Here is a 10,695-nt window from a genome sequence, read left to right as displayed (position 1 = left end):
CCACCGCACCGCCCTCAGGCGCGCAGGCGCGCCGTGCCCGGTGCGCGGGGAAGGCCTGTGAGGGGACGAGGGGGCTCGGCGGCTGTGCCTGGCGGCTGTGCTTGGCGGCCTGCCGCCGTCCCGCTGCCTCTCGTCTTTCCCTGGGCCTGGCCGCCGGCTGCTAGCGTGCCCGTGCTCTCGGAGCGCCGCGGCCCGGCAGCCCCGCTGTCCCCCGCAGCCTGCCCCTGGGTCACCGGCCCGCGGCGTGGGCACCGCTGGGTGCCGGCGCCGTCGTTGTCGTCAAGCTCTGTCCTATGGCCGGTCATCTCGTGCTTCGTTTTTGTAGTCCCCACGGACACGCAGAGCTGCGACCGGATGCATTTTACATGCGTAGGTGTTTCTTAGGGGGAGCGTGTGCCCTTGAGTTTGAAAGGCCTTTTTTGGTCTGTGTTTTCCAGCGGGCTGGAATTGGAGGAGTCCAAACTGCTTGGGCGACACAAACCGCTTTCGTGTGGTTGGGTTTCAGTTTGGAGAGGGTCAGTGGAATAAGATGACAAGCCGGTAGCCATCACAAAGGAAGATTTCAGAAGTGCGGGCTGAGGGCCAAAAGCAGAAACTTACTCTGTCTTCATCAGCAAGTATCTTCTTGGGGAAATAGAATAAAAAATGGAAAATGCTGCTAAAACAAAGTAGGCCTTTCCCATTAGGAACAGCTGTCGTGAAAGGTTTTACAACATTTAGGACTGTTAAGCTTTTACAACGTGAGAACACTGAACAAATTAACTAAGTCACATGAGAGAGAACTTGTACGGAAGGAAAATAATGTAAGAAAAAATAACTTGTTCGAAGTCCCATAGAGCAAAAAAGGGAAGATTCTAATACATGGTAAAGGGCACTGCCTTGTCCCCTTTCCACCACTACTTAGAAAACCAAGGAGAAATATCAATATTACTGGCATCCACTAATGGTTCATTAAATCAGCCTAATTCTTGAAATTCCTGTACTGAGTTTACACTTTTCACAGGTTTTCTACTAATATAACCATGCTGACTAAAGATGTATTTTTTTTTTCTTCCTTATTGGTGTATTTTAACAACTCTTGCCAACTTGTATTTACAGTATGTAGTATAATATAGTGTCACCATAATTTATAACATACAAAGGTTATAAATGGGCCTTATCCTGCATAGCTGTGTTTTAAAATGCTTCTGCAGCCAGATCTTTGCTTGGGGAAACTGGTAATACCTTGTACCTCAAAGAGGTACAAATTGGCCCCACTGAGGCCAGGTGCTTGCTCCCATTTTTCCCCCTTGGCTCACACCCATGGGCATCTCCTCGCTCCTGGCCTGCTACAATTCTCAGCAAGTACAAGGCTTCAAAAGACTAAGCTGATGCTCTAGTACTGATCAAACAAACTCCATCCTGGTCTGTGCAGGTGTCACAGCAGCATGTTCTCCAGTGCTTTTGCTTGTAAGAGCACTTGAACACGGAAACATGAAAGCTGGGCCTTTCATGGGACCAGGCTGGGTGCTGGGAAGCTGACTCGCCTGGGCTTAAGGCATGTTCAGAGCAGTGAGACATGCCTCACCAGTTGGGAACTGCTGTGCTACCACTTGTTCCCCCTTTAAACCATGTTGTTATATGCTGGGGTCAAGTAATACAACTGGACCACTTCCAGGAGGGTCCTATCACTATGCTTAAAGCAGAATAAACCTTGCATGATAGAGCAGGTGAGCCATTTAACACTCGCTGCTGTTTTACTGCTGTTCTGTTGCCTCTGCTCCAGTCAGAATTGATGTTGTCTGAGGCTGATGAAGAGAGCCATGGAGGAACAGCTCTTTTTCATACTGAGAATGGATGACACAAAAGCATGTGCACTAATGTTGCCTAGAACACTTTTTGTTTATTGCTTTCCATTCTAGTTTTCTAATTAGGTAGAAGAGGAATCTACAGAGCTGGGTTTTTTGTGGTTGGTGGCAGGGGGAGGGGGAACATCGGGTCAAATTCCCTGAATTCTCCATTTGAGTCATCTTAGACCTTCCTGTTGTACATTTATTGTAGCTGGACACTGTAATGGTTTTGAGAGATCCTATAGCAGTGTTTCTACTTTTGCGTTTGATTTTAATTCATGAGTCTCTCATATACCAGGCTGTTCTTACCCCTCGCTATATCCCCTTTGGTGCCTTTGACAGCTTGAAAGAGAGAGTTACTAGCTTGTGCTCCTGGTCCCTTTGCTCTGGTGTGTGCCAAAACAGACAAGTTGCCAGACCATGGATTTTGTTGACTCTAGAACTGAAGTCGCAGATAAAGGAGGCCATAAAGTCTACAGAAGCTCAGGGAATACAGGAGAGATACTGACCAGAGATAGATAAAGGAAAGATAAGGCAGGTATGAATATGTCTTGTGCAGAGGCTGCAGAGATGAGATCCAGAAGTAAGGGCATCAGAGGAAAAAGGGCAGCAAGCAGAACAAATATTTCTGTCATCGGCTGAATTAATGAAGCCAGTTTTCTGAGAAGGTTATTTCTTTTCCTCCCCAGAATGACTCCAGCACCATTCATAATCACTGAGATACCCCAACAGAGAGAGATGGCTTGCGCTGTAGTAATACTTGTGCAGTTGGCCAGCTGACTGCTGCCACACAGTTCAGCAGAGTTTGGCCTGTCTCTCTTTAGGTGGGGACACTTTCTCTGGCCTCTATCGTCTACCCAGCTGCTGATTTTCATGAAGTGTGTTCAGGCGTCATTATCTTTGGGTGTCTTATTCTGCCAAATCTGGATGAAACTGGACATTTGCATAAGCCTCCTTTCCTTAAAAAAGTAGGCTGAAAATAAATTGTAGAGGGGAGTCACACTTTACTTAACAAATAATATGACTAAAACCTAGCAGGGTGAAAGAAAACTGGCAGTGAGCTAGAAGAGGTGGGATTAACAATGTATCTCTACAGTTTGAGGTGTTGTTAGTGGACCCAGGAGCACTCCATAAGCTGTGTTCATGAGGCTTGCAGAGAAGAGGGCACGCTGGACGGAGCGAAGTTAAGCACCTTCCAGGTTACACTGCTTCCAGCCCCAGAATTAGCACTATACTCTATAAAGAGAGTACAGATGGCCAACAGGATAACAGCATCATAACCAACATGCAAAAATAGGAATGCTGTATGAAAAAAATTGCAAAGTGGGAGTAGGAAGCTGGACTGACTGCATTAAGAAAGCATTAACATGAACAGACTGACAACTGGACTCCACATTCCCCACCTGGCCGCTTTTAAGAGGATCTGGTCTCTTAGAAGCAGAGAGAGTGAGCCACATCTTGTAGCATGCCCTTACCAGCTCAGATTTTTTTGTCCTTCTTCTATTACTGCCAGTCAGCTGTTCCTAGCATTTAATACGCATTATATTAATGAATGCTACGTTTTCCAATTTCATGCTATACTAGGCAGCATGATAAGAAGACAGTATTGGACAGACCATAGGCCAGAAGACATGTGAGTACCATTTTTAGCTGGAGAAAGATACTGTTTTTTTTCCGTTTTCTCACACTGGCTATTCCTTTTTCCTACCCAGCCTCCCGGACAAACGCAGGCAGTGGCTGGGGAGTTAAGGAAAGGGCTGAATGCAGTCCAACGTGGTAACTAAGCAGCAGGACTTGAAACCCTTTCCTGAAAGACAGTACAGAGACTCACCTCTTCTTTTTCTTCCAAGGAGGCAGCTCCCATTGCACTTATTTTCCTAGCAAAAGAAGTTACGATCTTCAGGAAAAGACTTCTTTCAGGGTATGTTATGCTTTCTTTTGTGTTTTCTTTTCAAGCTGTATGTAAGTGTCAAGAAATGGCATGGAATGGAGTGGGGGAGCTGTCTCTGACAGCTGTGGTTTAATCCTGGAAAGAGGGGGAGGAAGGACGACTAGGGAGTAAGTGGCCTATATCAGTCCCAAGAAGAGTTGAACAGAAGGATGTTGTATTTGTTTCTGTTTGTATTTCTGGGACTGATGCCATTATTTATGTGTTTATGACACTTTAATACTCTTTTTCCTAGCTTAGGGCCAAAACTCAGTCCTTACTCAGCTCTAAAAATCCCACTGAAGTAAATGGGACAATTTTTATGACTAGAGGTTTAATATCGGGCCTAAAGGCTGGATGTAGACAAAGAAAATGTTTCTTGCATGAGAGCAAATATGTCTTATGAACTCTAGAAGGAAAGGTATTCCCCCTCACCAGTTGCTGAGGACAGAGGACACTTGTCCTTCGTCAGCCATCATCACTCATAGCATTTCCTATGGGAATGACAGCTGTCACCAGAAAGTGTCTTCCTTAGCATGAGCAGGATAAAGGGCTTCTTTAACTCTGAAACGACGTCTCTAAGATTTTAGTTGAAACCTAGATGAAGTAGCTAAATCAAAGTTAAAACTGACAAAAGCAGCCAAAGAATTCACATTTAACACTGTTCACTGTGGACTTAATTCCACACTCCTTAGCAATTTCTTTTTTTTCCCCACCAAACAGTAGTTTGATTACAGCCTGTCAGCCATAATCCAAACATACTGGCTTGCATCAGCTAGTGTCACAACATCTGTCTCCTTTGGAGGGCAGATTTTCAAAGGATGCAATGAGTGCTTCTGAAAAGAAGCAAATTTCATCTCTCTTACTGCTGAAAGTCACGTTGAGAAGCACAGACCACTGTTTGTGCACTCAGACTGGGGCAAAGCAAACGCTTTTCAGGTTGCATGAATAGATGTATGCTGTGAAATATAAAAGTAAGTCAGTGTTGTAGTAGTCACTTTAGCATTAGTACCAAGGCTTGCTGAAGTCTTAGGCCACAAGAACTTTCACCTAGATCCACTGACCGTGCACTGAACTTTTACTTGGCTACATGAAGGAAGGCCCCCAAAACCGGTGCAAACCAGAAAGATAAGGAGGCTTCAACCTTAGCAAAAGCTGCGATCTTAGAGATAAGAGAAGAATCAGCCCACCTAGAGACAATGAAAGGGCCCAATGAAGAACGGGAAGACCCCAGACCCAAATACTACTATCGGTCTAAACTGTCTCCTGAGAGGAGGGGAGTTTAGATTGTAAGGGTGTAATTACCCAGGGATTTCTTTGTTCTGGGTCCCTCTCTGGAGGTACCCAGCTTGAGCTGTTTTCACTGCTGTACCAATAAACTCATCTGGTGTACGTCATATCGGAGACTCTGCTTCAGGAAACCTAGGGTCGAGCCAGAGGGGAGAGGAAGCGCCTGAGAGTGAGTGTGAGTGTGAGCGAGGAGTCAAAAAGGGGCACCCGCCAGCTCACTGGAGCTGCCCGCTGTGAAGGGACTCTGGTCCTAGCAGTTAAAGTCTCAGGTGGTGTGTGTGCAACTCCCTGGATGGTGTGTGAATGCTCGGGCAGCGGCTTCTCCTTTAACAGCCAGTTTATTGCCTGCTCTGGAGCTCATATTTAAAATTGCTTTTAAGTTACAAGATTCACATGAACAAAACAAGGTATTGTCTGGACCAGTGCTTCAAAAAGACTCCTTACATTTCTGTGATAAGGAGCTATTGCATTAGGCATGCATGCAGATAATGTGCCTTAGGATGTGCTACAGTGAGCGACTCCCTGACAGCAGATTTCTGTGCCTGTGTGCAGTCTTGGTAGGGGATGGAAGGCTGCACAGAGTTAGGGTTCCCCACACTGGTATCTTTCAAATAGATTTGTTATATTTATGATAGAGTCATAAAATCCCTTTTTCAATAAAGGCATATTTATTGATGTACTCACTGAGTCATAACTGCAGATGCAAGCAGTCTTCTTTTTCAGGTAACAAACTGAAACATTACCTATCATCAGAAATAATTGTAGGTCATATATCATGAAAACACTAGTTTAGAGTAGTATAAACCTAAATTATCAAAAACTGATATTTTGATCTTCAGTTTTGTAATCAACTTCATATAATTTAATCTACTGATGCATTAATCACTGGGAACTACTGGCCTGTCAGCCTCACCTCTGTGCCTGGGAAGATCATGGAACAGGTCCTCCTAGAAGCTGTGCTAGAGCACATGGAGGACAGGGAGGTGATTCAAGACAGCCAACATGGCTTTACCAAGGGCAAGTCCTGTCTGACCAACCTAGTGGCCTTCTACGATGGAGTTACCACATCAGTGGACAAGGGAAAAGCAATGGATGTCATCTGTCTGGACTTCTGTAAAGCCTTTGACACAGTCCCCCACAGCATCCTTCTCTCTAAATTGGAGAGATATGGATTTGATGGGTGGACTGTTCGGTGGATAAGGAATTGGGTGGATAGTCGCATCCAGAGGGTAGCGGTCAATGGCTCAGTGTCCAGATGGAGATCAGTGATAAGTGGTGTCCCTCAGGGGTCCGTACTGGGACCAGTGCTGTTCAATATTTTCATCAATGACATTGACAGTGAGATCAAGTGCACCCTCAGCAAGTTTGCAGATGACACCAAGCTGAGTGGTGCAGTTGACACGCCAGAAGGACAGGATGTCATCCAGAGGGACTTGGGCAAGCTGGAGAAGTGGTCCTGTGTGAACCTTATGAGGTTCAACAAGGCCAAGTGCAGGGTCCTACACCTGGGTCAGGGCAATCCTCGCTTTCAATACAGGCTGGGGGATGATGTGATCAAGAGCAGCCCTGAAGAAAAGGACTTGGGGGTACTGATGGATGAAAAGCTGGACATGAGCCAACAATGTGCGCTCACAGCCCAGAAGGGCAACCGTATCCTGGGCTGCATCAAAAGAAGCGTGGCCAGCAGGTCGAGGGAGGTGATTCTGCCCCTCTACTCTGCTCTGGTGAGACCCCACCTGGAGTACTGCCTCCAGCTCTGGAGCCCTCAGCACAAGAAGGACATGGAGCTGTTGGAGTGGGTCCAGAGGAGGGCCATGAAAATGATCCGAGGGCTGGAGCACCTCTCCTATGAGGACAGGCTGAGAGAGTTGGGGTTGTTCAGCCTGGAGAAGAGAAGGCTGTGGGGAGACCTTATAGCAGCCTTCCAGTACTTAAAGGGGGCCTACAGGAAAGACAGGGACAGACTTTTTAGCAAGGCCTGTTGTGACAGGACAAGGAGCAATGGTTTTAAACTAAGGGAGGGCAGATTTAGACTGGATTTAGGAAAGAAATTTTTTACAATGAGGGTGGTGAGGCACTGGAACAGGTTGCCCAGAGAGGCAGTGGAGGCCCCATCCCTGGAAACATTCAAGGTCAGGTTGGACGGGGCTCTGAGCAACCTGATCTAGTTGAAGATGTCCCTGGTCTTGCAGGGGGTTGGACTAGATGGCCTGTAAAGATCCCTTCCAACCCAAAGCATTCTATGATTCTATGATTAATGTATTCCCATTCATACAGTGGTGCTTCCTGTATTATTTGAAGCAGATTTTCAAGGCCTCACACAGAAAGTAATTCCTCAGCTTCACTGTTAGCGTAAAAAACATAAACAGTTTCTTTCTCACAGCCTGCTGATGTAGTCTATCAGGAGCTGGTGGAAGGCCAGGACTTATGTAAAGTTGATAAAGGGGATTCAGACTGGAACGTGGAACGTCTAATCAAGAATGACTGTCCTTGGGAGTAAAGCACATCCTGGAGAAATATGTAAGCTAATTAAGATGTTTTGGGAACCATCTGAAACTACTAGCAGAAGTGTGATAAGAAGCACCCTCACGCAAACTGTCCTCATTATAATACTAAAAGTCACACCCCTTGAGCTGGAGACCCTGGCCCAAGCAGAGACCCCTCACCTTTGAGGATGCGCAGAATATTAAAGTAGCACTCCAGCTTTAAGTTGAAATAAGAGAAATGTAGACCAATAGAAAACTGCTTTGTGTAATTACTTATGCATATGCATAACTAGACCATGTAAATACTGTACCTGCATGACTGAACTTCGTGCTAGCTTTGTGGAGCTAACACCTAGCACCCATGTCTGCGCACACATGAAATAAAATAGCTTTGCCCTGTGTGTATATTGGCGTCTCACACACCGGGTAAATGACCTCACGCTTGTGGGATAACACTGACATAACCATTTTCCTGTGGGGTGCTCCACCCCTTCTTCATTCTAGGGAGTAACGGAACCAATGTTTACAGCTGCAGCACTGGAGGCAGGACCTGTATACTTCTTTGACCAGGTATTTTCTTGTATATCCAGGACATTCTTCTACTTCCCTCTTCCCCTTCACACCTCCTCCAGTCTTAATTTGGAAACATTAATTTTGTTGTAGATGAAAACTAGAATGAAAGACAGGGGCCAGAAGAGCTGTCCTCATATTTCACTACAGATCTTCTCCCTGGCTTTACTCCCAGGGAACGGTGTGACACCAGTAGTGGTGGGAGCAGGGAAGTTTCTGTCAACTATTTTTTCAGGGAAGACAGAAAAAGGAGTCCCAAGGTAGATGTGGCCAAGGCAGAACGGGAGAGAGAGGGGAGGCACATGACCAGAACTGGCATCGTGCCATGCAGTGTGAGCAGAGGGAAGGTGACAGTGTCCTACCCCTAACCCTAACTCCTTGAGGTGTAGTACCTAATGTTCATTTCTGCTGTCAGCATTTCATGAGTTCAATATATTTAACGTACAAATCTTGAGCAGTTAGTTAAAGAATGCCACATAATAGCCTTGTTCTACTGTTATGACACGGACTGAACAACAGCATGTTGCAGAGCTCTGTGGATTTCATGCAGTTCATGTCTGCTGACTAACGTACTGGGAGCCAGCGTTCACAGCATTCCTCTGGGGTGTGACTCCTCCGGATAACTGGGTTTGAAATTCAGGTTTCATCACATTTGCTTTAAACTGATATTTTTGTTCCAAGGACAAACCTTGTTTTGCCTAACTTGCTTTTGAATTTCAGAAATTTACTCCAGATTGTTTCAGTCTATGAACACATTTGCACTCAACTTAAAGAGTGTAAGAAGCTACCATTGAAACTGGAGGGGTAACCATGTGGTTACAGCTAAGCTTGTGTGTGTTGAGAGGCTTGAGGACTAAGACTTTTTTGGTAAACTTTCTTTGTATTTTAGATTTTAAGACTCCTAAAACTTGTTAATAAATTTTCCACATTGGCAGTCCTCTAATTAAACTGTTATAGTTTAAAATAAAGATGGTCCTCTCATAACCTGGAAGATCAGAGTTCCCAAACTGGAAAAAAAAAAGCCCAACACAAAATAAGGTATATAGAATCAGCAGCTACTGGAGAAGACTTCTTTAGACACTCAAAGTTTCATTACATCTAAAAGTCCTTTGCATGTCACATCTAAGAAAGCAAAGTTTTGGATTTATTTGATTACCATTTTACTGAGGGAAGAGAAAATAATTTTACATAGGAGAGAAGAAATCAATTGGCATGTTACATTACATTACATTGCACTTCAGCGGGCATAGTCCAAAGCATACACTGTCAGTGCAGAGACTCCCTGGTTTGGCAATGGCTGCACTAAATCTTGTGCTGCTCCACACAGGTATTTCTGAGCTTGATCTCGGAGTGTCTTCCTTGGGAGGAAATGTGGCTCAGTCTCAACTGTGAAAGGGAGCACTGCCAGCCTGTCCACATAAGTTTCAGGTAGCAAAGCTAAGAGGTCTCTTTTCTGTGTTCTTTAACTGTTACCGCTCTCACTTAATGATACAGCTTTTTTTTCTCCTCAGCCCGATTGAAGGCAGGAGTGCCATCTGTACAGGTGAGCATACAGAAAGGCATGAAGATGGTTTCGTAAATGATGATACAACAAGAAAAGAAAAATTGTCATTCCCTGTGTAAAACCACTACGGAGGACTCAAACCCAAAGATCTCCCAAACATCTTTGATCCCACAGGCAGATGAGGACTCACCACTGAACATGTTGTTGGCTGCTAACATGTTACAGGAACTTGGAGAGAAGTTGCAGCTCCTTGCTAGGTATGAGACTGGTTTCCCTCAGGGACTTGTGAATGTGCTAACCTGTAGCTGGAGAGAACTCACTGAGGGGGTTGATTACCGTAAATGGCACCAGAAGTCACTAGCGTACAAAACTGTGAGAAGCCAAGCCTCAGAGGAGGTTAAGAGTGGTGCTCCGGGGTCCAAATGTACAGAGTGTGAAATCACTGCCGTCAGAAAAGAACGATACAAGAAAAGCTTTGCTCTACCAGCCTGCACTACAAAGGAAAAAGAAAGCCTGAGACAGCATCAAACATGCCTATAGGAAGTAAAGGTAAGGTTGTGCTGTGTACATGTGCTGTGTTGTAATGTTTGGCCGCAAAGGGAAAAAAGCACTTTCTGTTGAGACTACACTCTCTGTTGGGTGGGTAGGCCAACGTGCTCCACTTTATAGCTTGTTATACTGCAATTCTCTGCAAAGCATTGTTTTAGGAGATGATGAAATAGCTTTGCAGCTGAAGCAAGAAGTACAAACACTTAGAAGAACAAAGCTGGTGAAACTGGGCAATGTTTCAAACCATTTATCAAAGCATATTTAGTCTCTTCTTTCAGGGTGAGTGATAGAGTCATAACATATTGCGCCAGTAAAAATCATTTGCATCCAGAGCATTTCATTCAGCAAGTGTCAGTAATCCTCAGTGCAGAGCCATAGGTTGGGGTCAAGCCTGTTCCAGCCCTGCAGGTGCTACTGTAGTCTTCCTCTTTAGAAAAAAAGAATAATCTTTGTTTTTATGGTTTTGAAAGCTGACTCACCCTTGCACGTGTGATCATGAGCATTGCACTCTGCCTTCTTCCTGTCTAGCTCCTGTTGTGC

The 10,695-nt window shown here is 45.1% G+C and overlaps 1 long non-coding RNA gene across 1 annotated transcript; it reads left to right on the top strand.

The window, feature by feature from the left end:
* Positions 1 to 53: 53 nt before the first annotated feature.
* LOC140661621 (uncharacterized) lies at positions 54 to 9,512 on the top strand. The gene is made up of 4 exons (XR_012045829.1): positions 54 to 369; positions 7,430 to 7,566; positions 8,037 to 8,102; positions 9,430 to 9,512. It is a non-coding gene; the product is annotated as an uncharacterized lncRNA (long non-coding RNA).
* The last annotated feature ends 1,183 nt before the right edge of the window (positions 9,513 to 10,695 follow it).

This window comes from Ciconia boyciana, chromosome 1 (assembly GCF_034638445.1).
Source record: "Ciconia boyciana chromosome 1, ASM3463844v1, whole genome shotgun sequence".
NCBI classification, from domain to species: Eukaryota; Metazoa; Chordata; class Aves; order Ciconiiformes; family Ciconiidae; genus Ciconia; species Ciconia boyciana.
The sequence above is the reverse complement of the archived record's forward strand: the minus strand, read 5'-3'. Positions and strand labels throughout refer to the sequence as shown.